General features: G+C 51.4%; 55 non-coding genes across 55 annotated transcripts; all 55 read left to right on the plus strand.

Annotated features, from left to right (window-relative positions):
- The first annotated feature begins 54 nt into the window (after positions 1-54).
- Positions 55-245, plus strand: LOC134308351 (U2 spliceosomal RNA). The gene has a single exon (XR_010010618.1). It is a non-coding gene; the product is annotated as a U2 spliceosomal RNA (small nuclear RNA).
- A 374-nt stretch (positions 246-619) lies between these two features.
- LOC134308154 (U5 spliceosomal RNA) lies at positions 620-734 on the plus strand. The gene has a single exon (XR_010010432.1). It is a non-coding gene; the product is annotated as a U5 spliceosomal RNA (small nuclear RNA).
- A 117-nt stretch (positions 735-851) lies between these two features.
- LOC134308449 (U2 spliceosomal RNA) lies at positions 852-1042 on the plus strand. Its single transcript, XR_010010714.1, has one exon. It is a non-coding gene; the product is annotated as a U2 spliceosomal RNA (small nuclear RNA).
- A 381-nt stretch (positions 1043-1423) lies between these two features.
- LOC134308156 (U5 spliceosomal RNA) lies at positions 1424-1538 on the plus strand. The gene has a single exon (XR_010010434.1). It is a non-coding gene; the product is annotated as a U5 spliceosomal RNA (small nuclear RNA).
- A 117-nt stretch (positions 1539-1655) lies between these two features.
- On the plus strand, positions 1656-1846 carry LOC134308353 (U2 spliceosomal RNA). Its single transcript, XR_010010620.1, has one exon. It is a non-coding gene; the product is annotated as a U2 spliceosomal RNA (small nuclear RNA).
- Positions 1847-2226: 380 nt separating this feature from the next.
- LOC134308157 (U5 spliceosomal RNA) lies at positions 2227-2341 on the plus strand. Its single transcript, XR_010010435.1, has one exon. It is a non-coding gene; the product is annotated as a U5 spliceosomal RNA (small nuclear RNA).
- Positions 2342-2458: 117 nt separating this feature from the next.
- LOC134308278 (U2 spliceosomal RNA) lies at positions 2459-2649 on the plus strand. The gene has a single exon (XR_010010548.1). It is a non-coding gene; the product is annotated as a U2 spliceosomal RNA (small nuclear RNA).
- A 379-nt stretch (positions 2650-3028) lies between these two features.
- Positions 3029-3143, plus strand: LOC134308158 (U5 spliceosomal RNA). The gene has a single exon (XR_010010436.1). It is a non-coding gene; the product is annotated as a U5 spliceosomal RNA (small nuclear RNA).
- Positions 3144-3260: 117 nt separating this feature from the next.
- Positions 3261-3451, plus strand: LOC134308354 (U2 spliceosomal RNA). The gene has a single exon (XR_010010623.1). It is a non-coding gene; the product is annotated as a U2 spliceosomal RNA (small nuclear RNA).
- Positions 3452-3831: 380 nt separating this feature from the next.
- On the plus strand, positions 3832-3946 carry LOC134308159 (U5 spliceosomal RNA). The gene has a single exon (XR_010010437.1). It is a non-coding gene; the product is annotated as a U5 spliceosomal RNA (small nuclear RNA).
- A 117-nt stretch (positions 3947-4063) lies between these two features.
- Positions 4064-4254, plus strand: LOC134308355 (U2 spliceosomal RNA). The gene has a single exon (XR_010010624.1). It is a non-coding gene; the product is annotated as a U2 spliceosomal RNA (small nuclear RNA).
- A 380-nt stretch (positions 4255-4634) lies between these two features.
- On the plus strand, positions 4635-4749 carry LOC134308160 (U5 spliceosomal RNA). Its single transcript, XR_010010438.1, has one exon. It is a non-coding gene; the product is annotated as a U5 spliceosomal RNA (small nuclear RNA).
- A 117-nt stretch (positions 4750-4866) lies between these two features.
- LOC134308356 (U2 spliceosomal RNA) lies at positions 4867-5057 on the plus strand. Its single transcript, XR_010010625.1, has one exon. It is a non-coding gene; the product is annotated as a U2 spliceosomal RNA (small nuclear RNA).
- A 380-nt stretch (positions 5058-5437) lies between these two features.
- On the plus strand, positions 5438-5552 carry LOC134308161 (U5 spliceosomal RNA). The gene has a single exon (XR_010010439.1). It is a non-coding gene; the product is annotated as a U5 spliceosomal RNA (small nuclear RNA).
- Positions 5553-5669: 117 nt separating this feature from the next.
- LOC134308357 (U2 spliceosomal RNA) lies at positions 5670-5860 on the plus strand. The gene has a single exon (XR_010010626.1). It is a non-coding gene; the product is annotated as a U2 spliceosomal RNA (small nuclear RNA).
- A 379-nt stretch (positions 5861-6239) lies between these two features.
- Positions 6240-6354, plus strand: LOC134308162 (U5 spliceosomal RNA). The gene has a single exon (XR_010010440.1). It is a non-coding gene; the product is annotated as a U5 spliceosomal RNA (small nuclear RNA).
- A 117-nt stretch (positions 6355-6471) lies between these two features.
- LOC134308360 (U2 spliceosomal RNA) lies at positions 6472-6662 on the plus strand. Its single transcript, XR_010010628.1, has one exon. It is a non-coding gene; the product is annotated as a U2 spliceosomal RNA (small nuclear RNA).
- A 380-nt stretch (positions 6663-7042) lies between these two features.
- Positions 7043-7157, plus strand: LOC134308163 (U5 spliceosomal RNA). The gene has a single exon (XR_010010441.1). It is a non-coding gene; the product is annotated as a U5 spliceosomal RNA (small nuclear RNA).
- Positions 7158-7274: 117 nt separating this feature from the next.
- LOC134308361 (U2 spliceosomal RNA) lies at positions 7275-7465 on the plus strand. Its single transcript, XR_010010629.1, has one exon. It is a non-coding gene; the product is annotated as a U2 spliceosomal RNA (small nuclear RNA).
- A 380-nt stretch (positions 7466-7845) lies between these two features.
- On the plus strand, positions 7846-7960 carry LOC134308164 (U5 spliceosomal RNA). The gene has a single exon (XR_010010442.1). It is a non-coding gene; the product is annotated as a U5 spliceosomal RNA (small nuclear RNA).
- Positions 7961-8077: 117 nt separating this feature from the next.
- On the plus strand, positions 8078-8268 carry LOC134308362 (U2 spliceosomal RNA). The gene has a single exon (XR_010010630.1). It is a non-coding gene; the product is annotated as a U2 spliceosomal RNA (small nuclear RNA).
- Positions 8269-8645: 377 nt separating this feature from the next.
- Positions 8646-8761, plus strand: LOC134308551 (U5 spliceosomal RNA). Its single transcript, XR_010010792.1, has one exon. It is a non-coding gene; the product is annotated as a U5 spliceosomal RNA (small nuclear RNA).
- A 116-nt stretch (positions 8762-8877) lies between these two features.
- On the plus strand, positions 8878-9070 carry LOC134308509 (U2 spliceosomal RNA). Its single transcript, XR_010010771.1, has one exon. It is a non-coding gene; the product is annotated as a U2 spliceosomal RNA (small nuclear RNA).
- A 382-nt stretch (positions 9071-9452) lies between these two features.
- LOC134308165 (U5 spliceosomal RNA) lies at positions 9453-9567 on the plus strand. Its single transcript, XR_010010443.1, has one exon. It is a non-coding gene; the product is annotated as a U5 spliceosomal RNA (small nuclear RNA).
- A 117-nt stretch (positions 9568-9684) lies between these two features.
- Positions 9685-9875, plus strand: LOC134308450 (U2 spliceosomal RNA). Its single transcript, XR_010010715.1, has one exon. It is a non-coding gene; the product is annotated as a U2 spliceosomal RNA (small nuclear RNA).
- A 381-nt stretch (positions 9876-10256) lies between these two features.
- On the plus strand, positions 10257-10371 carry LOC134308167 (U5 spliceosomal RNA). Its single transcript, XR_010010445.1, has one exon. It is a non-coding gene; the product is annotated as a U5 spliceosomal RNA (small nuclear RNA).
- A 117-nt stretch (positions 10372-10488) lies between these two features.
- Positions 10489-10679, plus strand: LOC134308451 (U2 spliceosomal RNA). Its single transcript, XR_010010716.1, has one exon. It is a non-coding gene; the product is annotated as a U2 spliceosomal RNA (small nuclear RNA).
- A 381-nt stretch (positions 10680-11060) lies between these two features.
- On the plus strand, positions 11061-11175 carry LOC134308168 (U5 spliceosomal RNA). The gene has a single exon (XR_010010446.1). It is a non-coding gene; the product is annotated as a U5 spliceosomal RNA (small nuclear RNA).
- A 117-nt stretch (positions 11176-11292) lies between these two features.
- On the plus strand, positions 11293-11483 carry LOC134308452 (U2 spliceosomal RNA). The gene has a single exon (XR_010010717.1). It is a non-coding gene; the product is annotated as a U2 spliceosomal RNA (small nuclear RNA).
- Positions 11484-11864: 381 nt separating this feature from the next.
- LOC134308169 (U5 spliceosomal RNA) lies at positions 11865-11979 on the plus strand. Its single transcript, XR_010010447.1, has one exon. It is a non-coding gene; the product is annotated as a U5 spliceosomal RNA (small nuclear RNA).
- Positions 11980-12096: 117 nt separating this feature from the next.
- Positions 12097-12287, plus strand: LOC134308363 (U2 spliceosomal RNA). Its single transcript, XR_010010631.1, has one exon. It is a non-coding gene; the product is annotated as a U2 spliceosomal RNA (small nuclear RNA).
- Positions 12288-12666: 379 nt separating this feature from the next.
- LOC134308170 (U5 spliceosomal RNA) lies at positions 12667-12781 on the plus strand. Its single transcript, XR_010010448.1, has one exon. It is a non-coding gene; the product is annotated as a U5 spliceosomal RNA (small nuclear RNA).
- Positions 12782-12898: 117 nt separating this feature from the next.
- Positions 12899-13089, plus strand: LOC134308364 (U2 spliceosomal RNA). Its single transcript, XR_010010632.1, has one exon. It is a non-coding gene; the product is annotated as a U2 spliceosomal RNA (small nuclear RNA).
- A 379-nt stretch (positions 13090-13468) lies between these two features.
- On the plus strand, positions 13469-13583 carry LOC134308171 (U5 spliceosomal RNA). The gene has a single exon (XR_010010449.1). It is a non-coding gene; the product is annotated as a U5 spliceosomal RNA (small nuclear RNA).
- Positions 13584-13700: 117 nt separating this feature from the next.
- LOC134308453 (U2 spliceosomal RNA) lies at positions 13701-13891 on the plus strand. The gene has a single exon (XR_010010718.1). It is a non-coding gene; the product is annotated as a U2 spliceosomal RNA (small nuclear RNA).
- Positions 13892-14270: 379 nt separating this feature from the next.
- Positions 14271-14385, plus strand: LOC134308172 (U5 spliceosomal RNA). The gene has a single exon (XR_010010450.1). It is a non-coding gene; the product is annotated as a U5 spliceosomal RNA (small nuclear RNA).
- Positions 14386-14502: 117 nt separating this feature from the next.
- LOC134308366 (U2 spliceosomal RNA) lies at positions 14503-14693 on the plus strand. Its single transcript, XR_010010634.1, has one exon. It is a non-coding gene; the product is annotated as a U2 spliceosomal RNA (small nuclear RNA).
- A 379-nt stretch (positions 14694-15072) lies between these two features.
- Positions 15073-15187, plus strand: LOC134308174 (U5 spliceosomal RNA). Its single transcript, XR_010010451.1, has one exon. It is a non-coding gene; the product is annotated as a U5 spliceosomal RNA (small nuclear RNA).
- A 117-nt stretch (positions 15188-15304) lies between these two features.
- LOC134308454 (U2 spliceosomal RNA) lies at positions 15305-15495 on the plus strand. Its single transcript, XR_010010719.1, has one exon. It is a non-coding gene; the product is annotated as a U2 spliceosomal RNA (small nuclear RNA).
- Positions 15496-15876: 381 nt separating this feature from the next.
- On the plus strand, positions 15877-15991 carry LOC134308175 (U5 spliceosomal RNA). The gene has a single exon (XR_010010452.1). It is a non-coding gene; the product is annotated as a U5 spliceosomal RNA (small nuclear RNA).
- A 117-nt stretch (positions 15992-16108) lies between these two features.
- Positions 16109-16299, plus strand: LOC134308367 (U2 spliceosomal RNA). Its single transcript, XR_010010635.1, has one exon. It is a non-coding gene; the product is annotated as a U2 spliceosomal RNA (small nuclear RNA).
- A 379-nt stretch (positions 16300-16678) lies between these two features.
- Positions 16679-16793, plus strand: LOC134308176 (U5 spliceosomal RNA). The gene has a single exon (XR_010010453.1). It is a non-coding gene; the product is annotated as a U5 spliceosomal RNA (small nuclear RNA).
- Positions 16794-16910: 117 nt separating this feature from the next.
- LOC134308368 (U2 spliceosomal RNA) lies at positions 16911-17101 on the plus strand. The gene has a single exon (XR_010010636.1). It is a non-coding gene; the product is annotated as a U2 spliceosomal RNA (small nuclear RNA).
- A 379-nt stretch (positions 17102-17480) lies between these two features.
- LOC134308177 (U5 spliceosomal RNA) lies at positions 17481-17595 on the plus strand. Its single transcript, XR_010010454.1, has one exon. It is a non-coding gene; the product is annotated as a U5 spliceosomal RNA (small nuclear RNA).
- Positions 17596-17712: 117 nt separating this feature from the next.
- On the plus strand, positions 17713-17903 carry LOC134308456 (U2 spliceosomal RNA). Its single transcript, XR_010010720.1, has one exon. It is a non-coding gene; the product is annotated as a U2 spliceosomal RNA (small nuclear RNA).
- Positions 17904-18282: 379 nt separating this feature from the next.
- LOC134308179 (U5 spliceosomal RNA) lies at positions 18283-18397 on the plus strand. Its single transcript, XR_010010456.1, has one exon. It is a non-coding gene; the product is annotated as a U5 spliceosomal RNA (small nuclear RNA).
- A 117-nt stretch (positions 18398-18514) lies between these two features.
- On the plus strand, positions 18515-18705 carry LOC134308457 (U2 spliceosomal RNA). Its single transcript, XR_010010721.1, has one exon. It is a non-coding gene; the product is annotated as a U2 spliceosomal RNA (small nuclear RNA).
- Positions 18706-19086: 381 nt separating this feature from the next.
- LOC134308180 (U5 spliceosomal RNA) lies at positions 19087-19201 on the plus strand. Its single transcript, XR_010010457.1, has one exon. It is a non-coding gene; the product is annotated as a U5 spliceosomal RNA (small nuclear RNA).
- Positions 19202-19318: 117 nt separating this feature from the next.
- On the plus strand, positions 19319-19509 carry LOC134308369 (U2 spliceosomal RNA). The gene has a single exon (XR_010010637.1). It is a non-coding gene; the product is annotated as a U2 spliceosomal RNA (small nuclear RNA).
- A 379-nt stretch (positions 19510-19888) lies between these two features.
- Positions 19889-20003, plus strand: LOC134308242 (U5 spliceosomal RNA). The gene has a single exon (XR_010010515.1). It is a non-coding gene; the product is annotated as a U5 spliceosomal RNA (small nuclear RNA).
- A 117-nt stretch (positions 20004-20120) lies between these two features.
- On the plus strand, positions 20121-20311 carry LOC134308458 (U2 spliceosomal RNA). The gene has a single exon (XR_010010722.1). It is a non-coding gene; the product is annotated as a U2 spliceosomal RNA (small nuclear RNA).
- Positions 20312-20694: 383 nt separating this feature from the next.
- Positions 20695-20809, plus strand: LOC134308247 (U5 spliceosomal RNA). The gene has a single exon (XR_010010520.1). It is a non-coding gene; the product is annotated as a U5 spliceosomal RNA (small nuclear RNA).
- A 117-nt stretch (positions 20810-20926) lies between these two features.
- On the plus strand, positions 20927-21116 carry LOC134308507 (U2 spliceosomal RNA). The gene has a single exon (XR_010010769.1). It is a non-coding gene; the product is annotated as a U2 spliceosomal RNA (small nuclear RNA).
- Positions 21117-21492: 376 nt separating this feature from the next.
- Positions 21493-21608, plus strand: LOC134308244 (U5 spliceosomal RNA). Its single transcript, XR_010010517.1, has one exon. It is a non-coding gene; the product is annotated as a U5 spliceosomal RNA (small nuclear RNA).
- A 117-nt stretch (positions 21609-21725) lies between these two features.
- On the plus strand, positions 21726-21916 carry LOC134308370 (U2 spliceosomal RNA). Its single transcript, XR_010010638.1, has one exon. It is a non-coding gene; the product is annotated as a U2 spliceosomal RNA (small nuclear RNA).
- Positions 21917-22210: the final 294 nt, after the last annotated feature.

Below are 22210 nucleotides of genomic sequence, written 5' to 3' on the forward strand. Positions count from 1 at the left end.
ACTAGTCCGGATCCTCAAAAGGTAGGGCCCGTGGCCCGGCGCCTATTTCAGGTTATCGCTTCTCGGCCTTTTGGCTAAGATCAAGTGTAGTATCTGTTCTTATCAGTTTAATATCTGATACGTCCTCTACCCGAGGACCATATATTAAATGGATTTTTAGGCCTGGGAGTCGGAAGAGGGGCTTGCTCAGTCCACTCCACGCATCGACCAGGTATTGCATTGCCTCCTGGCACGGTGCACCCTCATAAACGGTCAAACGAAAGAGTAATTGACGAATGCTGGTGACTGGCCCCTGCTGGAAAGCTGTTGGGATTAGGGGTACGGCGCCTTAGACCTTTGCCTAGCCTAGGCCCGGGGTTTCCTCGGTCCTTTTGCGCTAGGGAGTCCCGCTTTTCCCGCTTTTTCATTTTCCCTCCATTTTACTTAAAAAAAAAAAAAAAAAAAAAGGCGAAAGACTTAATTTTCCCCCACCCTGTGTTTCTCCAGGCAAAGGCTGTGCTGCCTCGTCACCCACCCGACGACCCAAGGGCGCTTTTGCTGCAGGTTTTCGTCGCTCTACCTCGAGCCCTCTTCCTTGAGCGGCCGGTGGCCTACGGAGGCCTGGGCGACCGGCGAGCAGGGCTGGAGTTTCTCTTCATTCACGTACAAATCTTTCGCCTTTTACTAAAGATTTCCGTGGAGAGGAACGTTGACAAGTTCAACTTATTTTTTGAAGGCTTTGTCTTTGCAAAGCTGCTCTTTTGCTGGTGGAATGACAGAAGGTGTGTGGGCGTGAAGGCGGCCGGTCAGCGCCGTCCACTAGTCCGGATCCTCAAAAGGTAGGGCCAGTGGCCCGGCGCCTATTTCAGGTTATCGCTTCTCGGCCTTTTGGCTAAGATCAAGTGTAGTATCTGTTCTTATCAGTTTAATATCTGATACGTCCTCTACCCGAGGACCATATATTAAATGGATTTTTAGGCCTGGGAGTCGGAAGAGGGGCTTGCTCCGTCCACTCCACGCATCGACCAGGTATTGCATTGCCTCCTGTCACGGTGCACCCTCATAAACGGTCAAACGAAAGAGTAATTGACGAATGCTGGTGACTGGCCCCTGCTGGAAAGCTGTTGGGATTAGGGGTACGGCGCCTTAGACCTTTGCCTAGCCTAGGCCCGGGGTTTCCTCGGTCCTTTTGCGCTAGGGAGTCCCGCTTTTCCCGCTTTTTCATTTTCCCTCCATTTTACTTAAAAAAAAAAAAAAAAAAAAAAAAAAAAGGCGAAAGACTTAATTTTCCCCCACCCTGTGTTTCTCCAGGCAAAGGCTGTGCTGCCTCGTCACCCACCCGACGACCCAAGGGCGCTTTTGCTGCAGGTTTTCGTCGCTCTACCTCGAGCCCTCTTCCTTGAGCGGCCGGTGGCCTACGGAGGCCTGGGCGACCGGCGAGCAGGGCTGGAGTTTCTCTTCATTCACGTACAAATCTTTCGCCTTTTACTAAAGATTTCCGTGGAGAGGAACGTTGACAAGTTCAACTTATTTTTTGAAGGCTTTGTCTTTGCAAAGCTGCTCTTTTGCTGGTGGAATGACAGAAGGTGTGTGGGCGTGAAGGCGGCCGGTCAGCGCCGTCCACTAGTCCGGATCCTCAAAAGGTAGGGCCCGTGGCCCGGCGCCTATTTCAGGTTATCGCTTCTCGGCCTTTTGGCTAAGATCAAGTGTAGTATCTGTTCTTATCAGTTTAATATCTGATACGTCCTCTACCCGAGGACCATATATTAAATGGATTTTTAGGCCTGGGAGTCGGAAGAGGGGCTTGCTCAGTCCACTCCACGCATCGACCAGGTATTGCATTGCCTCCTGGCACGGTGCACCCTCATAAACGGTCAAACGAAAGAGTAATTGACGAATGCTGGTGACTGGCCCCTGCTGGAAAGCTGTTGGGATTAGGGGTACGGCGCCTTAGACCTTTGCCTAGCCTAGGCCCGGGGTTTCCTCGGTCCTTTTGCGCTAGGGAGTCCCGCTTTTCCCGCTTTTTCATTTTCCCTCCATTTTACTTAAAAAAAAAAAAAAAAAAAAAAAAAAAGGCGAAAGACTTAATTTTCCCCCACCCTGTGTTTCTCCAGGCAAAGGCTGTGCTGCCTCGTCACCCACCCGACGACCCAAGGGCGCTTTTGCTGCAGGTTTTCGTCGCTCTACCTCGAGCCCTCTTCCTTGAGCGGCCGGTGGCCTACGGAGGCCTGGGCGACCGGCGAGCAGGGCTGGAGTTTCTCTTCATTCACGTACAAATCTTTCGCCTTTTACTAAAGATTTCCGTGGAGAGGAACGTTGACAAGTTCAACTTATTTTTTGAAGGCTTTGTCTTTGCAAAGCTGCTCTTTTGCTGGTGGAATGACAGAAGGTGTGTGGGCGTGAAGGCGGCCGGTCAGCGCCGTCCACTAGTCCGGATCCTCAAAAGGTAGGGCCCGTGGCCCGGCGCCTATTTCAGGTTATCGCTTCTCGGCCTTTTGGCTAAGATCAAGTGTAGTATCTGTTCTTATCAGTTTAATATCTGATACGTCCTCTATCCGAGGACCATATATTAAATGGATTTTTAGGCCTGGGAGTCGGAAGAGGGGCTTGCTCAGTCCACTCCACGCATCGACCAGGTATTGCATTGCCTCCTGGCACGGTGCACCCTCATAAACGGTCAAACGAAAGAGTAATTGACGAATGCTGGTGACTGGCCCCTGCTGGAAAGCTGTTGGGATTAGGGGTACGGCGCCTTAGACCTTTGCCTAGCCTAGGCCCGGGGTTTCCTCGGTCCTTTTGCGCTAGGGAGTCCCGCTTTTCCCGCTTTTTCATTTTCCCTCCATTTTACTTAAAAAAAAAAAAAAAAAAAAAAAAAAGGCGAAAGACTTAATTTTCCCCCACCCTGTGTTTCTCCAGGCAAAGGCTGTGCTGCCTCGTCACCCACCCGACGACCCAAGGGCGCTTTTGCTGCAGGTTTTCGTCGCTCTACCTCGAGCCCTCTTCCTTGAGCGGCCGGTGGCCTACGGAGGCCTGGGCGACCGGCGAGCAGGGCTGGAGTTTCTCTTCATTCACGTACAAATCTTTCGCCTTTTACTAAAGATTTCCGTGGAGAGGAACGTTGACAAGTTCAACTTATTTTTTGAAGGCTTTGTCTTTGCAAAGCTGCTCTTTTGCTGGTGGAATGACAGAAGGTGTGTGGGCGTGAAGGCGGCCGGTCAGCGCCGTCCACTAGTCCGGATCCTCAAAAGGTAGGGCCCGTGGCCTGGCGCCTATTTCAGGTTATCGCTTCTCGGCCTTTTGGCTAAGATCAAGTGTAGTATCTGTTCTTATCAGTTTAATATCTGATACGTCCTCTACCCGAGGACCATATATTAAATGGATTTTTAGGCCTGGGAGTCGGAAGAGGGGCTTGCTCAGTCCACTCCACGCATCGACCAGGTATTGCATTGCCTCCTGGCACGGTGCACCCTCATAAACGGTCAAACGAAAGAGTAATTGACGAATGCTGGTGACTGGCCCCTGCTGGAAAGCTGTTGGGATTAGGGGTACGGCGCCTTAGACCTTTGCCTAGCCTAGGCCCGGGGTTTCCTCGGTCCTTTTGCGCTAGGGAGTCCCGCTTTTCCCGCTTTTTCATTTTCCCTCCATTTTACTTAAAAAAAAAAAAAAAAAAAAAAAAAAAGGCGAAAGACTTAATTTTCCCCCACCCTGTGTTTCTCCAGGCAAAGGCTGTGCTGCCTCGTCACCCACCCGACGACCCAAGGGCGCTTTTGCTGCAGGTTTTCGTCGCTCTACCTCGAGCCCTCTTCCTTGAGCGGCCGGTGGCCTACGGAGGCCTGGGCGACCGGCGAGCAGGGCTGGAGTTTCTCTTCATTCACGTACAAATCTTTCGCCTTTTACTAAAGATTTCCGTGGAGAGGAACGTTGACAAGTTCAACTTATTTTTTGAAGGCTTTGTCTTTGCAAAGCTGCTCTTTTGCTGGTGGAATGACAGAAGGTGTGTGGGCGTGAAGGCGGCCGGTCAGCGCCGTCCACTAGTCCGGATCCTCAAAAGGTAGGGCCCGTGGCCCGGCGCCTATTTCAGGTTATCGCTTCTCGGCCTTTTGGCTAAGATCAAGTGTAGTATCTGTTCTTATCAGTTTAATATCTGATACGTCCTCTACCCGAGGACCATATATTAAATGGATTTTTAGGCCTGGGAGTCGGAAGAGGGGCTTGCTCAGTCCACTCCACGCATCGACCAGGTATTGCATTGCCTCCTGGCACGGTGCACCCTCATAAACGGTCAAACGAAAGAGTAATTGACGAATGCTGGTGACTGGCCCCTGCTGGAAAGCTGTTGGGATTAGGGGTACGGCGCCTTAGACCTTTGCCTAGCCTAGGCCCGGGGTTTCCTCGGTCCTTTTGCGCTAGGGAGTCCCGCTTTTCCCGCTTTTTCATTTTCCCTCCATTTTACTTAAAAAAAAAAAAAAAAAAAAAAAAAAAGGCGAAAGACTTAATTTTCCCCCACCCTGTGTTTCTCCAGGCAAAGGCTGTGCTGCCTCGTCACCCACCCGACGACCCAAGGGCGCTTTTGCTGCAGGTTTTCGTCGCTCTACCTCGAGCCCTCTTCCTTGAGCGGCCGGTGGCCTACGGAGGCCTGGGCGACCGGCGAGCAGGGCTGGAGTTTCTCTTCATTCACGTACAAATCTTTCGCCTTTTACTAAAGATTTCCGTGGAGAGGAACGTTGACAAGTTCAACTTATTTTTTGAAGGCTTTGTCTTTGCAAAGCTGCTCTTTTGCTGGTGGAATGACAGAAGGTGTGTGGGCGTGAAGGCGGCCGGTCAGCGCCGTCCACTAGTCCGGATCCTCAAAAGGTAGGGCCCGTGGCCCGGCGCCTATTTCAGGTTATCGCTTCTCGGCCTTTTGGCTAAGATCAAGTGTAGTATCTGTTCTTATCAGTTTAATATCTGATACGTCCTCTACCCGAGGACCATATATTAAATGGATTTTTAGGCCTGGGAGTCGGAAGAGGGGCTTGCTCAGTCCACTCCACGCATCGACCAGGTATTGCATTGCCTCCTGGCACGGTGCACCCTCATAAACGGTCAAACGAAAGAGTAATTGACGAATGCTGGTGACTGGCCCCTGCTGGAAAGCTGTTGGGATTAGGGGTACGGCGCCTTAGACCTTTGCCTAGCCTAGGCCCGGGGTTTCCTCGGTCCTTTTGCGCTAGGGAGTCCCGCTTTTCCCGCTTTTTCATTTTCCCTCCATTTTACTTAAAAAAAAAAAAAAAAAAAAAAAAAAAGGCGAAAGACTTAATTTTCCCCCACCCTGTGTTTCTCCAGGCAAAGGCTGTGCTGCCTCGTCACCCACCCGACGACCCAAGGGCGCTTTTGCTGCAGGTTTTCGTCGCTCTACCTCGAGCCCTCTTCCTTGAGCGGCCGGTGGCCTACGGAGGCCTGGGCGACCGGCGAGCAGGGCTGGAGTTTCTCTTCATTCACGTACAAATCTTTCGCCTTTTACTAAAGATTTCCGTGGAGAGGAACGTTGACAAGTTCAACTTATTTTTTGAAGGCTTTGTCTTTGCAAAGCTGCTCTTTTGCTGGTGGAATGACAGAAGGTGTGTGGGCGTGAAGGCGGCCGGTCAGCGCCGTCCACTAGTCCGGATCCTCAAAAGGTAGGGCCCGTGGCCCGGCGCCTATTTCAGGTTATCGCTTCTCGGCCTTTTGGCTAAGATCAAGTGTAGTATCTGTTCTTATCAGTTTAATATCTGATACGTCCTCTACCCGAGGACCATATATTAAATGGATTTTTAGGCCTGGGAGTCGGAAGAGGGGCTTGCTCAGTCCACTCCACGCATCGACCAGGTATTGCATTGCCTCCTGGCACGGTGCACCCTCATAAACGGTCAAACGAAAGAGTAATTGACGAATGCTGGTGACTGGCCCCTGCTGGAAAGCTGTTGGGATTAGGGGTACGGCGCCTTAGACCTTTGCCTAGCCTAGGCCCGGGGTTTCCTCGGTCCTTTTGCGCTAGGGAGTCCCGCTTTTCCCGCTTTTTCATTTTCCCTCCATTTTACTTAAAAAAAAAAAAAAAAAAAAAAAAAAGGCGAAAGACTTAATTTTCCCCCACCCTGTGTTTCTCCAGGCAAAGGCTGTGCTGCCTCGTCACCCACCCGACGACCCAAGGGCGCTTTTGCTGCAGGTTTTCGTCGCTCTACCTCGAGCCCTCTTCCTTGAGCGGCCGGTGGCCTACGGAGGCCTGGGCGACCGGCGAGCAGGGCTGGAGTTTCTCTTCATTCACGTACAAATCTTTCGCCTTTTACTAAAGATTTCCGTGGAGAGGAACGTTGACAAGTTCAACTTATTTTTTGAAGGCTTTGTCTTTGCAAAGCTGCTCTTTTGCTGGTGGAATGACAGAAGGTGTGTGGGCGTGAAGGCGGCCGGTCAGCGCCGTCCACTAGTCCGGATCCTCAAAAGGTAGGGCCCGTGGCCCGGCGCCTATTTCAGGTTATCGCTTCTCGGCCTTTTGGCTAAGATCAAGTGTAGTATCTGTTCTTATCAGTTTAATATCTGATACGTCCTCTACCCGAGGACCATATATTAAATGGATTTTTAGGCCTGGGAGTCGGAAGAGGGGCTTGCTCAGTCCACTCCACGCATCGACCAGGTATTGCATTGCCTCCTGGCACGGTGCACCCTCATAAACGGTCAAACGAAAGAGTAATTGACGAATGCTGGTGACTGGCCCCTGCTGGAAAGCTGTTGGGATTAGGGGTACGGCGCCTTAGACCTTTGCCTAGCCTAGGCCCGGGGTTTCCTCGGTCCTTTTGCGCTAGGGAGTCCCGCTTTTCCCGCTTTTTCATTTTCCCTCCATTTTACTTAAAAAAAAAAAAAAAAAAAAAAAAAAAGGCGAAAGACTTAATTTTCCCCCACCCTGTGTTTCTCCAGGCAAAGGCTGTGCTGCCTCGTCACCCACCCGACGACCCAAGGGCGCTTTTGCTGCAGGTTTTCGTCGCTCTACCTCGAGCCCTCTTCCTTGAGCGGCCGGTGGCCTACGGAGGCCTGGGCGACCGGCGAGCAGGGCTGGAGTTTCTCTTCATTCACGTACAAATCTTTCGCCTTTTACTAAAGATTTCCGTGGAGAGGAACGTTGACAAGTTCAACTTATTTTTTGAAGGCTTTGTCTTTGCAAAGCTGCTCTTTTGCTGGTGGAATGACAGAAGGTGTGTGGGCGTGAAGGCGGCCGGTCAGCGCCGTCCACTAGTCCGGATCCTCAAAAGGTAGGGCCCGTGGCCCGGCGCCTATTTCAGGTTATCGCTTCTCGGCCTTTTGGCTAAGATCAAGTGTAGTATCTGTTCTTATCAGTTTAATATCTGATACGTCCTCTACCCGAGGACCATATATTAAATGGATTTTTAGGCCTGGGAGTCGGAAGAGGGGCTTGCTCAGTCCACTCCACGCATCGACCAGGTATTGCATTGCCTCCTGGCACGGTGCACCCTCATAAACGGTCAAACGAAAGAGTAATTGACGAATGCTGGTGACTGGCCCCTGCTGGAAAGCTGTTGGGATTAGGGGTACGGCGCCTTAGACCTTTGCCTAGCCTAGGCCCGGGGTTTCCTCGGTCCTTTTGCGCTAGGGAGTCCCGCTTTTCCCGCTTTTTCATTTTCCCTCCATTTTACTTAAAAAAAAAAAAAAAAAAAAAAAAAAAGGCGAAAGACTTAATTTTCCCCCACCCTGTGTTTCTCCAGGCAAAGGCTGTGCTGCCTCGTCACCCACCCGACGACCCAAGGGCGCTTTTGCTGCAGGTTTTCGTCGCTCTACCTCGAGCCCTCTTCCTTGAGCGGCCGGTGGCCTACGGAGGCCTGGGCGACCGGCGAGCAGGGCTGGAGTTTCTCTTCATTCACGTACAAATCTTTCGCCTTTTACTAAAGATTTCCGTGGAGAGGAACGTTGACAAGTTCAACTTATTTTTTGAAGGCTTTGTCTTTGCAAAGCTGCTCTTTTGCTGGTGGAATGACAGAAGGTGTGTGGGCGTGAAGGCGGCCGGTCAGCGCCGTCCACTAGTCCGGATCCTCAAAAGGTAGGGCCCGTGGCCCGGCGCCTATTTCAGGTTATCGCTTCTCGGCCTTTTGGCTAAGATCAAGTGTAGTATCTGTTCTTATCAGTTTAATATCTGATACGTCCTCTACCCGAGGACCATATATTAAATGGATTTTTAGGCCTGGGAGTCGGAAGAGGGGCTTGCTCAGTCCACTCCACGCATCGACCAGGTATTGCATTGCCTCCTGGCACGGTGCACCCTCATAAACGGTCAAACGAAAGAGTAATTGACGAATGCTGGTGACTGGCCCCTGCTGGAAAGCTGTTGGGATTAGGGGTACGGCGCCTTAGACCTTTGCCTAGCCTAGGCCCGGGGTTTCCTCGGTCCTTTTGCGCTAGGGAGTCCCGCTTTTCCCGCTTTTTCATTTTCCCTCCATTTTACTTAAAAAAAAAAAAAAAAAAAAAAAAAAGGCGAAAGACTTAATTTTCCCCCACCCTGTGTTTCTCCAGGCAAAGGCTGTGCTGCCTCGTCACCCACCCGACGACCCAAGGGCGCTTTTGCTGCAGGTTTTCGTCGCTCTACCTCGAGCCCTCTTCCTTGAGCGGCCGGTGGCCTACGGAGGCCACACACGCGAGACAGATGGCTGGAGTTTCTCTTCATTCACGTACAAATCTTTCGCCTTTTACTAAAGATTTCCGTGGAGAGGAACGTTGACAAGTTCAACTTATTTTTTGAAGGCTTTGTCTTTGCAAAGCTGCTCTTTTGCTGGTGGAATGACAGAAGGTGTGTGGGCGTGAAGGCGGCCGGTCAGCGCCGTCCACTAGTCCGGATCCTCAAAGGTAGGGCCCGTGGCCCGGCGCCTATTTCAGGTTATCGCTTCTCGGCCTTTTGGCTAAGATCAAGTGTAGTATCTGTTCTTATCAGTTTAATATCTGATACGTCCCTCTACCCGAGGACCATATATTAAATGGATTTTTTAGGCCTGGGAGTCGGAAGAGGGGCTTGCTCCGTCCACTCCACGCATCGACCAGGTATTGCATTGCCTCCTGTCACGGTGCACCCTCATAAACGGTCAAACGAAAGAGTAATTGACGAATGCTGGTGACTGGCCCCTGCTGGAAAGCTGTTGGGATTAGGGGTACGGCGCCTTAGACCTTTGCCTAGCCTAGGCCCGGGGTTTCCTCGGTCCTTTTGCGCTAGGGAGTCCCGCTTTTCCCGCTTTTTCATTTTCCCTCCATTTTACTTAAAAAAAAAAAAAAAAAAAAAAAAAAAAAGGCGAAAGACTTAATTTTCCCCCACCCTGTGTTTCTCCAGGCAAAGGCTGTGCTGCCTCGTCACCCACCCGACGACCCAAGGGCGCTTTTGCTGCAGGTTTTCGTCGCTCTACCTCGAGCCCTCTTCCTTGAGCGGCCGGTGGCCTACGGAGGCCTGGGCGACCGGCGAGCAGGGCTGGAGTTTCTCTTCATTCACGTACAAATCTTTCGCCTTTTACTAAAGATTTCCGTGGAGAGGAACGTTGACAAGTTCAACTTATTTTTTGAAGGCTTTGTCTTTGCAAAGCTGCTCTTTTGCTGGTGGAATGACAGAAGGTGTGTGGGCGTGAAGGCGGCCGGTCAGCGCCGTCCACTAGTCCGGATCCTCAAAAGGTAGGGCCAGTGGCCCGGCGCCTATTTCAGGTTATCGCTTCTCGGCCTTTTGGCTAAGATCAAGTGTAGTATCTGTTCTTATCAGTTTAATATCTGATACGTCCTCTACCCGAGGACCATATATTAAATGGATTTTTAGGCCTGGGAGTCGGAAGAGGGGCTTGCTCCGTCCACTCCACGCATCGACCAGGTATTGCATTGCCTCCTGTCACGGTGCACCCTCATAAACGGTCAAACGAAAGAGTAATTGACGAATGCTGGTGACTGGCCCCTGCTGGAAAGCTGTTGGGATTAGGGGTACGGCGCCTTAGACCTTTGCCTAGCCTAGGCCCGGGGTTTCCTCGGTCCTTTTGCGCTAGGGAGTCCCGCTTTTCCCGCTTTTTCATTTTCCCTCCATTTTACTTAAAAAAAAAAAAAAAAAAAAAAAAAAAAGGCGAAAGACTTAATTTTCCCCCACCCTGTGTTTCTCCAGGCAAAGGCTGTGCTGCCTCGTCACCCACCCGACGACCCAAGGGCGCTTTTGCTGCAGGTTTTCGTCGCTCTACCTCGAGCCCTCTTCCTTGAGCGGCCGGTGGCCTACGGAGGCCTGGGCGACCGGCGAGCAGGGCTGGAGTTTCTCTTCATTCACGTACAAATCTTTCGCCTTTTACTAAAGATTTCCGTGGAGAGGAACGTTGACAAGTTCAACTTATTTTTTGAAGGCTTTGTCTTTGCAAAGCTGCTCTTTTGCTGGTGGAATGACAGAAGGTGTGTGGGCGTGAAGGCGGCCGGTCAGCGCCGTCCACTAGTCCGGATCCTCAAAAGGTAGGGCCCGTGGCCCGGCGCCTATTTCAGGTTATCGCTTCTCGGCCTTTTGGCTAAGATCAAGTGTAGTATCTGTTCTTATCAGTTTAATATCTGATACGTCCTCTACCCGAGGACCATATATTAAATGGATTTTTAGGCCTGGGAGTCGGAAGAGGGGCTTGCTCCGTCCACTCCACGCATCGACCAGGTATTGCATTGCCTCCTGTCACGGTGCACCCTCATAAACGGTCAAACGAAAGAGTAATTGACGAATGCTGGTGACTGGCCCCTGCTGGAAAGCTGTTGGGATTAGGGGTACGGCGCCTTAGACCTTTGCCTAGCCTAGGCCCGGGGTTTCCTCGGTCCTTTTGCGCTAGGGAGTCCCGCTTTTCCCGCTTTTTCATTTTCCCTCCATTTTACTTAAAAAAAAAAAAAAAAAAAAAAAAAAAAGGCGAAAGACTTAATTTTCCCCCACCCTGTGTTTCTCCAGGCAAAGGCTGTGCTGCCTCGTCACCCACCCGACGACCCAAGGGCGCTTTTGCTGCAGGTTTTCGTCGCTCTACCTCGAGCCCTCTTCCTTGAGCGGCCGGTGGCCTACGGAGGCCTGGGCGACCGGCGAGCAGGGCTGGAGTTTCTCTTCATTCACGTACAAATCTTTCGCCTTTTACTAAAGATTTCCGTGGAGAGGAACGTTGACAAGTTCAACTTATTTTTTGAAGGCTTTGTCTTTGCAAAGCTGCTCTTTTGCTGGTGGAATGACAGAAGGTGTGTGGGCGTGAAGGCGGCCGGTCAGCGCCGTCCACTAGTCCGGATCCTCAAAAGGTAGGGCCAGTGGCCCGGCGCCTATTTCAGGTTATCGCTTCTCGGCCTTTTGGCTAAGATCAAGTGTAGTATCTGTTCTTATCAGTTTAATATCTGATACGTCCTCTACCCGAGGACCATATATTAAATGGATTTTTAGGCCTGGGAGTCGGAAGAGGGGCTTGCTCCGTCCACTCCACGCATCGACCAGGTATTGCATTGCCTCCTGTCACGGTGCACCCTCATAAACGGTCAAACGAAAGAGTAATTGACGAATGCTGGTGACTGGCCCCTGCTGGAAAGCTGTTGGGATTAGGGGTACGGCGCCTTAGACCTTTGCCTAGCCTAGGCCCGGGGTTTCCTCGGTCCTTTTGCGCTAGGGAGTCCCGCTTTTCCCGCTTTTTCATTTTCCCTCCATTTTACTTAAAAAAAAAAAAAAAAAAAAAAAAAAAAGGCGAAAGACTTAATTTTCCCCCACCCTGTGTTTCTCCAGGCAAAGGCTGTGCTGCCTCGTCACCCACCCGACGACCCAAGGGCGCTTTTGCTGCAGGTTTTCGTCGCTCTACCTCGAGCCCTCTTCCTTGAGCGGCCGGTGGCCTACGGAGGCCTGGGCGACCGGCGAGCAGGGCTGGAGTTTCTCTTCATTCACGTACAAATCTTTCGCCTTTTACTAAAGATTTCCGTGGAGAGGAACGTTGACAAGTTCAACTTATTTTTTGAAGGCTTTGTCTTTGCAAAGCTGCTCTTTTGCTGGTGGAATGACAGAAGGTGTGTGGGCGTGAAGGCGGCCGGTCAGCGCCGTCCACTAGTCCGGATCCTCAAAAGGTAGGGCCCGTGGCCCGGCGCCTATTTCAGGTTATCGCTTCTCGGCCTTTTGGCTAAGATCAAGTGTAGTATCTGTTCTTATCAGTTTAATATCTGATACGTCCTCTACCCGAGGACCATATATTAAATGGATTTTTAGGCCTGGGAGTCGGAAGAGGGGCTTGCTCAGTCCACTCCACGCATCGACCAGGTATTGCATTGCCTCCTGGCACGGTGCACCCTCATAAACGGTCAAACGAAAGAGTAATTGACGAATGCTGGTGACTGGCCCCTGCTGGAAAGCTGTTGGGATTAGGGGTACGGCGCCTTAGACCTTTGCCTAGCCTAGGCCCGGGGTTTCCTCGGTCCTTTTGCGCTAGGGAGTCCCGCTTTTCCCGCTTTTTCATTTTCCCTCCATTTTACTTAAAAAAAAAAAAAAAAAAAAAAAAAAGGCGAAAGACTTAATTTTCCCCCACCCTGTGTTTCTCCAGGCAAAGGCTGTGCTGCCTCGTCACCCACCCGACGACCCAAGGGCGCTTTTGCTGCAGGTTTTCGTCGCTCTACCTCGAGCCCTCTTCCTTGAGCGGCCGGTGGCCTACGGAGGCCTGGGCGACCGGCGAGCAGGGCTGGAGTTTCTCTTCATTCACGTACAAATCTTTCGCCTTTTACTAAAGATTTCCGTGGAGAGGAACGTTGACAAGTTCAACTTATTTTTTGAAGGCTTTGTCTTTGCAAAGCTGCTCTTTTGCTGGTGGAATGACAGAAGGTGTGTGGGCGTGAAGGCGGCCGGTCAGCGCCGTCCACTAGTCCGGATCCTCAAAAGGTAGGGCCCGTGGCCCGGCGCCTATTTCAGGTTATCGCTTCTCGGCCTTTTGGCTAAGATCAAGTGTAGTATCTGTTCTTATCAGTTTAATATCTGATACGTCCTCTACCCGAGGACCATATATTAAATGGATTTTTAGGCCTGGGAGTCGGAAGAGGGGCTTGCTCAGTCCACTCCACGCATCGACCAGGTATTGCATTGCCTCCTGGCACGGTGCACCCTCATAAACGGTCAAACGAAAGAGTAATTGACGAATGCTGGTGACTGGCCCCTGCTGGAAAGCTGTTGGGATTAGGGGTACGGCGCCTTAGACCTTTGCCTAGCCTAGGCCCGGGGTTTCCTCGGTCCTTTTGCGCTAGGGAGTCCCGCTTTTCCCGCTTTTTCATTTTCCCTCCATTTTACTTAAAAAAAAAAAAAAAAAAAAAAAAAAGGCGAAAGACTTAATTTTCCCCCACCCTGTGTTTCTCCAGGCAAAGGCTGTGCTGCCTCGTCACCCACCCGACGACCCAAGGGCGCTTTTGCTGCAGGTTTTCGTCGCTCTACCTCGAGCCCTCTTCCTTGAGCGGCCGGTGGCCTACGGAGGCCTGGGCGACCGGCGAGCAGGGCTGGAGTTTCTCTTCATTCACGTACAAATCTTTCGCCTTTTACTAAAGATTTCCGTGGAGAGGAACGTTGACAAGTTCAACTTATTTTTTGAAGGCTTTGTCTTTGCAAAGCTGCTCTTTTGCTGGTGGAATGACAGAAGGTGTGTGGGCGTGAAGGCGGCCGGTCAGCGCCGTCCACTAGTCCGGATCCTCAAAAGGTAGGGCCAGTGGCCCGGCGCCTATTTCAGGTTATCGCTTCTCGGCCTTTTGGCTAAGATCAAGTGTAGTATCTGTTCTTATCAGTTTAATATCTGATACGTCCTCTACCCGAGGACCATATATTAAATGGATTTTTAGGCCTGGGAGTCGGAAGAGGGGCTTGCTCCGTCCACTCCACGCATCGACCAGGTATTGCATTGCCTCCTGTCACGGTGCACCCTCATAAACGGTCAAACGAAAGAGTAATTGACGAATGCTGGTGACTGGCCCCTGCTGGAAAGCTGTTGGGATTAGGGGTACGGCGCCTTAGACCTTTGCCTAGCCTAGGCCCGGGGTTTCCTCGGTCCTTTTGCGCTAGGGAGTCCCGCTTTTCCCGCTTTTTCATTTTCCCTCCATTTTACTTAAAAAAAAAAAAAAAAAAAAAAAAAAGGCGAAAGACTTAATTTTCCCCCACCCTGTGTTTCTCCAGGCAAAGGCTGTGCTGCCTCGTCACCCACCCGACGACCCAAGGGCGCTTTTGCTGCAGGTTTTCGTCGCTCTACCTCGAGCCCTCTTCCTTGAGCGGCCGGTGGCCTACGGAGGCCTGGGCGACCGGCGAGCAGGGCTGGAGTTTCTCTTCATTCACGTACAAATCTTTCGCCTTTTACTAAAGATTTCCGTGGAGAGGAACGTTGACAAGTTCAACTTATTTTTTGAAGGCTTTGTCTTTGCAAAGCTGCTCTTTTGCTGGTGGAATGACAGAAGGTGTGTGGGCGTGAAGGCGGCCGGTCAGCGCCGTCCACTAGTCCGGATCCTCAAAAGGTAGGGCCCGTGGCCCGGCGCCTATTTCAGGTTATCGCTTCTCGGCCTTTTGGCTAAGATCAAGTGTAGTATCTGTTCTTATCAGTTTAATATCTGATACGTCCTCTACCCGAGGACCATATATTAAATGGATTTTTAGGCCTGGGAGTCGGAAGAGGGGCTTGCTCAGTCCACTCCACGCATCGACCAGGTATTGCATTGCCTCCTGGCACGGTGCACCCTCATAAACGGTCAAACGAAAGAGTAATTGACGAATGCTGGTGACTGGCCCCTGCTGGAAAGCTGTTGGGATTAGGGGTACGGCGCCTTAGACCTTTGCCTAGCCTAGGCCCGGGGTTTCCTCGGTCCTTTTGCGCTAGGGAGTCCCGCTTTTCCCGCTTTTTCATTTTCCCTCCATTTTACTTAAAAAAAAAAAAAAAAAAAAAAAAAAGGCGAAAGACTTAATTTTCCCCCACCCTGTGTTTCTCCAGGCAAAGGCTGTGCTGCCTCGTCACCCACCCGACGACCCAAGGGCGCTTTTGCTGCAGGTTTTCGTCGCTCTACCTCGAGCCCTCTTCCTTGAGCGGCCGGTGGCCTACGGAGGCCTGGGCGACCGGCGAGCAGGGCTGGAGTTTCTCTTCATTCACGTACAAATCTTTCGCCTTTTACTAAAGATTTCCGTGGAGAGGAACGTTGACAAGTTCAACTTATTTTTTGAAGGCTTTGTCTTTGCAAAGCTGCTCTTTTGCTGGTGGAATGACAGAAGGTGTGTGGGCGTGAAGGCGGCCGGTCAGCGCCGTCCACTAGTCCGGATCCTCAAAAGGTAGGGCCAGTGGCCCGGCGCCTATTTCAGGTTATCGCTTCTCGGCCTTTTGGCTAAGATCAAGTGTAGTATCTGTTCTTATCAGTTTAATATCTGATACGTCCTCTACCCGAGGACCATATATTAAATGGATTTTTAGGCCTGGGAGTCGGAAGAGGGGCTTGCTCCGTCCACTCCACGCATCGACCAGGTATTGCATTGCCTCCTGTCACGGTGCACCCTCATAAACGGTCAAACGAAAGAGTAATTGACGAATGCTGGTGACTGGCCCCTGCTGGAAAGCTGTTGGGATTAGGGGTACGGCGCCTTAGACCTTTGCCTAGCCTAGGCCCGGGGTTTCCTCGGTCCTTTTGCGCTAGGGAGTCCCGCTTTTCCCGCTTTTTCATTTTCCCTCCATTTTACTTAAAAAAAAAAAAAAAAAAATAAAAAAAAGGCGAAAGACTTAATTTTCCCCCACCCTGTGTTTCTCCAGGCAAAGGCTGTGCTGCCTCGTCACCCACCCGACGACCCAAGGGCGCTTTTGCTGCAGGTTTTCGTCGCTCTACCTCGAGCCCTCTTCCTTGAGCGGCCGGTGGCCTACGGAGGCCTGGGCGACCGGCGAGCAGGGCTGGAGTTTCTCTTCATTCACGTACAAATCTTTCGCCTTTTACTAAAGATTTCCGTGGAGAGGAACGTTGACAAGTTCAACTTATTTTTTGAAGGCTTTGTCTTTGCAAAGCTGCTCTTTTGCTGGTGGAATGACAGAAGGTGTGTGGGCGTGAAGGCGGCCGGTCAGCGCCGTCCACTAGTCCGGATCCTCAAAAGGTAGGGCCCGTGGCCCGGCGCCTATTTCAGGTTATCGCTTCTCGGCCTTTTGGCTAAGATCAAGTGTAGTATCTGTTCTTATCAGTTTAATATCTGATACGTCCTCTACCCGAGGACCATATATTAAATGGATTTTTAGGCCTGGGAGTCGGAAGAGGGGCTTGCTCAGTCCACTCCACGCATCGACCAGGTATTGCATTGCCTCCTGGCACGGTGCACCCTCATAAACGGTCAAACGAAAGAGTAATTGACGAATGCTGGTGACTGGCCCCTGCTGGAAAGCTGTTGGGATTAGGGGTACGGCGCCTTAGACCTTTGCCTAGCCTAGGCCCGGGGTTTCCTCGGTCCTTTTGCGCTAGGGAGTCCCGCTTTTCCCGCTTTTTCATTTTCCCTCCATTTTACTTAAAAAAAAAAAAAAAAAAAAAAAAAAGGCGAAAGACTTAATTTTCCCCCACCCTGTGTTTCTCCAGGCAAAGGCTGTGCTGCCTCGTCACCCACCCGACGACCCAAGGGCGCTTTTGCTGCAGGTTTTCGTCGCTCTACCTCGAGCCCTCTTCCTTGAGCGGCCGGTGGCCTACGGAGGCCTGGGCGACCGGCGAGCAGGGCTGGAGTTTCTCTTCATTCACGTACAAATCTTTCGCCTTTTACTAAAGATTTCCGTGGAGAGGAACGTTGACAAGTTCAACTTATTTTTTGAAGGCTTTGTCTTTGCAAAGCTGCTCTTTTGCTGGTGGAATGACAGAAGGTGTGTGGGCGTGAAGGCGGCCGGTCAGCGCCGTCCACTAGTCCGGATCCTCAAAAGGTAGGGCCCGTGGCCCGGCGCCTATTTCAGGTTATCGCTTCTCGGCCTTTTGGCTAAGATCAAGTGTAGTATCTGTTCTTATCAGTTTAATATCTGATACGTCCTCTACCCGAGGACCATATATTAAATGGATTTTTAGGCCTGGGAGTCGGAAGAGGGGCTTGCTCAGTCCACTCCACGCATCGACCAGGTATTGCATTGCCTCCTGGCACGGTGCACCCTCATAAACGGTCAAACGAAAGAGTAATTGACGAATGCTGGTGACTGGCCCCTGCTGGAAAGCTGTTGGGATTAGGGGTACGGCGCCTTAGACCTTTGCCTAGCCTAGGCCCGGGGTTTCCTCGGTCCTTTTGCGCTAGGGAGTCCCGCTTTTCCCGCTTTTTCATTTTCCCTCCATTTTACTTAAAAAAAAAAAAAAAAAAAAAAAAAAGGCGAAAGACTTAATTTTCCCCCACCCTGTGTTTCTCCAGGCAAAGGCTGTGCTGCCTCGTCACCCACCCGACGACCCAAGGGCGCTTTTGCTGCAGGTTTTCGTCGCTCTACCTCGAGCCCTCTTCCTTGAGCGGCCGGTGGCCTACGGAGGCCTGGGCGACCGGCGAGCAGGGCTGGAGTTTCTCTTCATTCACGTACAAATCTTTCGCCTTTTACTAAAGATTTCCGTGGAGAGGAACGTTGACAAGTTCAACTTATTTTTTGAAGGCTTTGTCTTTGCAAAGCTGCTCTTTTGCTGGTGGAATGACAGAAGGTGTGTGGGCGTGAAGGCGGCCGGTCAGCGCCGTCCACTAGTCCGGATCCTCAAAAGGTAGGGCCAGTGGCCCGGCGCCTATTTCAGGTTATCGCTTCTCGGCCTTTTGGCTAAGATCAAGTGTAGTATCTGTTCTTATCAGTTTAATATCTGATACGTCCTCTACCCGAGGACCATATATTAAATGGATTTTTAGGCCTGGGAGTCGGAAGAGGGGCTTGCTCCGTCCACTCCACGCATCGACCAGGTATTGCATTGCCTCCTGTCACGGTGCACCCTCATAAACGGTCAAACGAAAGAGTAATTGACGAATGCTGGTGACTGGCCCCTGCTGGAAAGCTGTTGGGATTAGGGGTACGGCGCCTTAGACCTTTGCCTAGCCTAGGCCCGGGGTTTCCTCGGTCCTTTTGCGCTAGGGAGTCCCGCTTTTCCCGCTTTTTCATTTTCCCTCCATTTTACTTAAAAAAAAAAAAAAAAAAAAAAAAAAGGCGAAAGACTTAATTTTCCCCCACCCTGTGTTTCTCCAGGCAAAGGCTGTGCTGCCTCGTCACCCACCCGACGACCCAAGGGCGCTTTTGCTGCAGGTTTTCGTCGCTCTACCTCGAGCCCTCTTCCTTGAGCGGCCGGTGGCCTACGGAGGCCTGGGCGACCGGCGAGCAGGGCTGGAGTTTCTCTTCATTCACGTACAAATCTTTCGCCTTTTACTAAAGATTTCCGTGGAGAGGAACGTTGACAAGTTCAACTTATTTTTTGAAGGCTTTGTCTTTGCAAAGCTGCTCTTTTGCTGGTGGAATGACAGAAGGTGTGTGGGCGTGAAGGCGGCCGGTCAGCGCCGTCCACTAGTCCGGATCCTCAAAAGGTAGGGCCCGTGGCCCGGCGCCTATTTCAGGTTATCGCTTCTCGGCCTTTTGGCTAAGATCAAGTGTAGTATCTGTTCTTATCAGTTTAATATCTGATACGTCCTCTACCCGAGGACCATATATTAAATGGATTTTTAGGCCTGGGAGTCGGAAGAGGGGCTTGCTCCGTCCACTCCACGCATCGACCAGGTATTGCATTGCCTCCTGTCACGGTGCACCCTCATAAACGGTCAAACGAAAGAGTAATTGACGAATGCTGGTGACTGGCCCCTGCTGGAAAGCTGTTGGGATTAGGGGTACGGCGCCTTAGACCTTTGCCTAGCCTAGGCCCGGGGTTTCCTCGGTCCTTTTGCGCTAGGGAGTCCCGCTTTTCCCGCTTTTTCATTTTCCCTCCATTTTACTTAAAAAAAAAAAAAAAAAAAAAAAAAAAAGGCGAAAGACTTAATTTTCCCCCACCCTGTGTTTCTCCAGGCAAAGGCTGTGCTGCCTCGTCACCCACCCGACGACCCAAGGGCGCTTTTGCTGCAGGTTTTCGTCGCTCTACCTCGAGCCCTCTTCCTTGAGCGGCCGGTGGCCTACGGAGGCCTGGGCGACCGGCGAGCAGGGCTGGAGTTTCTCTTCATTCACGTACAAATCTTTCGCCTTTTACTAAAGATTTCCGTGGAGAGGAACGTTGACAAGTTCAACTTATTTTTTGAAGGCTTTGTCTTTGCAAAGCTGCTCTTTTGCTGGTGGAATGACAGAAGGTGTGTGGGCGTGAAGGCGGCCGGTCAGCGCCGTCCACTAGTCCGGATCCTCAAAAGGTAGGGCCCGTGGCCCGGCGCCTATTTCAGGTTATCGCTTCTCGGCCTTTTGGCTAAGATCAAGTGTAGTATCTGTTCTTATCAGTTTAATATCTGATACGTCCTCTACCCGAGGACCATATATTAAATGGATTTTTAGGCCTGGGAGTCGGAAGAGGGGCTTGCTCAGTCCACTCCACGCATCGACCAGGTATTGCATTGCCTCCTGGCACGGTGCACCCTCATAAACGGTCAAACGAAAGAGTAATTGACGAATGCTGGTGACTGGCCCCTGCTGGAAAGCTGTTGGGATTAGGGGTACGGCGCCTTAGACCTTTGCCTAGCCTAGGCCCGGGGTTTCCTCGGTCCTTTTGCGCTAGGGAGTCCCGCTTTTCCCGCTTTTTCATTTTCCCTCCATTTTACTTAAAAAAAAAAAAAAAAAAAAAAAAAAGGCGAAAGACTTAATTTTCCCCCACCCTGTGTTTCTCCAGGCAAAGGCTGTGCTGCCTCGTCACCCACCCGACGACCCAAGGGCGCTTTTGCTGCAGGTTTTCGTCGCTCTACCTCGAGCCCTCTTCCTTGAGCTGCCGGTGGCCTACGGAGGCCTGGGCGACCGGCGAGCAGGGCTGGAGTTTCTTTTCATTCACGTACAAATCTTTCGCCTTTTACTAAAGATTTCCGTGGAGAGGAACGTTGACAAGTTCAACTTATTTTTTGAAGGCTTTGTCTTTGCAAAGCTGCTCTTTTGCTGGTGGAATGACAGAAGGTGTGTGGGCGTGAAGGCGGCCGGTCAGCGCCGTCCACTAGTCCGGATCCTCAAAAGGTAGGGCCAGTGGCCCGGCGCCTATTTCAGGTTATCGCTTCTCGGCCTTTTGGCTAAGATCAAGTGTAGTATCTGTTCTTATCAGTTTAATATCTGATACGTCCTCTACCCGAGGACCATATATTAAATGGATTTTTAGGCCTGGGAGTCGGAAGAGGGGCTTGCTCCGTCCACTCCACGCATCGACCAGGTATTGCATTGCCTCCTGTCACGGTGCACCCTCATAAACGGTCAAACGAAAGAGTAATTGACGAATGCTGGTGACTGGCCCCTGCTGGAAAGCTGTTGGGATTAGGGGTACGGCGCCTTAGACCTTTGCCTAGCCTAGGCCCGGGGTTTCCTCGGTCCTTTTGCGCTAGGGAGTCCCGCTTTTCCCGCTTTTTCATTTTCCCTCCATTTTACTTAAAAAAAAAAAAAAAAAAAAAAAAAAGGCGAAAGACTTAATTTTCCCCCACCCTGTGTTTCTCCAGGCAAAGGCTGTGCTGCCTCGTCACCCACCCGACGACCCAAGGGCGCTTTTGCTGCAGGTTTTCGTCGCTCTACCTCGAGCCCTCTTCCTTGAGCGGCCGGTGGCCTACGGAGGCCTGGGCGACCGGCGACTCAAGCAGGGCTGGAGTTTCTCTTCATTCACGTACAAATCTTTCGCCTTTTACTAAAGATTTCCGTGGAGAGGAACGTTGACAAGTTCAACTTATTTTTGAAGGCTTTGTCTTTGCAAAGCTGCTCTTTTGCTGGTGGAATGACAGAAGGTGTGTGGGCGTGAAGGCGGCCGGTCAGCGCCGTCCACTAGTCCGGATCCTCAAAAGGTAGGGGCCCGTGGCCCGGCGCTATTTCAGGTTATCGCTTCTCGGCCTTTTGGCTAAGATCAAGTGTAGTATCTGTTCTTATCAGTTTAATATCTGATACGTCCTCTACCCGAGGACCATATATTAAATGGATTTTTAGGCCTGGGAGTCGGAAGAGGGGCTTGCTCAGTCACTCCACGCATCGACCAGGTATTGCATTGCCTCCTGGCACGGTGCACCCTCATAAACGTCAAACGAAAGAGTAATTGACGAATGCTGGTGACTGGCCCCTGCTGGAAAGCTGTTGGATTAGGGGTACGGCGCCTTAGACCTTTGCCTAGCCTAGGCCCGGGGTTTCCTCGGTCCTTTTGCGCTAGGGAGTCCCGCTTTTCCCGCTTTTTCATTTTCCCTCCATTTTACTTAAAAAAAAAAAAAAAAAAAAAAAAAAGGCGAAGACTTAATTTTCCCCCACCCTGTGTTTCTCCAGGCAAAGGCTGTGCTGCCTCGTCACCCACCCGACGACCCAAGGGCGCTTTTGCTGCAGGTTTTCGTCGCTCTACCTCGAGCCCTCTTCCTTGAGCGGCCGGTGGCCTACGGAGGCCTGGGCGACCGGCGAGCAGGGCTGGAGTTTCTCTTCATTCACGTACAAATCTTTCGCCTTTTACTAAAGATTTCCGTGGGAGAGGAACGTTGACAAGTTCAACTTATTTTTTGAAGGCTTTGTCTTTGCAAAGCTGCTCTTTTGCTGGTGGAATGACAGAAGGTGTGTGGGCGTGAAGGCGGCCGGTCAGCGCCGTCCACTAGTCCGGATCCTCAAAAGGTAGGGCCCGTGGCCCGGCGCCTATTTCAGGTTATCGCTTCTCGGCCTTTTGGCTAAGATCAAGTGTAGTATCTGTTCTTATCAGTTTAATATCTGATACGTCCTCTACCCGAGGACCATATATTAAATGGATTTTTAGGCCTGGGAGTCGGAAGAGGGGCTTGCTCAGTCCACTCCACGCATCGACCAGGTATTGCATTGCCTCCTGGCACGGTGCACCCTCATAAACGGTCAAACGAAAGAGTAATTGACGAATGCTGGTGACTGGCCCCTGCTGGAAAGCTGTTGGGATTAGGGGTACGGCGCCTTAGACCTTTGCCTAGCCTAGGCCCGGGGTTTCCTCGGTCCTTTTGCGCTAGGGAGTCCCGCTTTTCCCGCTTTTTCATTTTCCCTCCATTTTACTTAAAAAAAAAAAAAAAAAAAAAAAAAGGCGAAAGACTTAATTTTCCCCCACCCTGTGTTTCTCCAGGCAAAGGCTGTGCTGCCTCGTCACCCACCCGACGACCCAAGGGCGCTTT

The sequence above is a fragment of the Trichomycterus rosablanca genome, unplaced genomic scaffold (genome assembly GCF_030014385.1).
Source record: "Trichomycterus rosablanca isolate fTriRos1 unplaced genomic scaffold, fTriRos1.hap1 scaffold_89, whole genome shotgun sequence".
NCBI classification, from domain to species: Eukaryota; Metazoa; Chordata; class Actinopteri; order Siluriformes; family Trichomycteridae; genus Trichomycterus; species Trichomycterus rosablanca.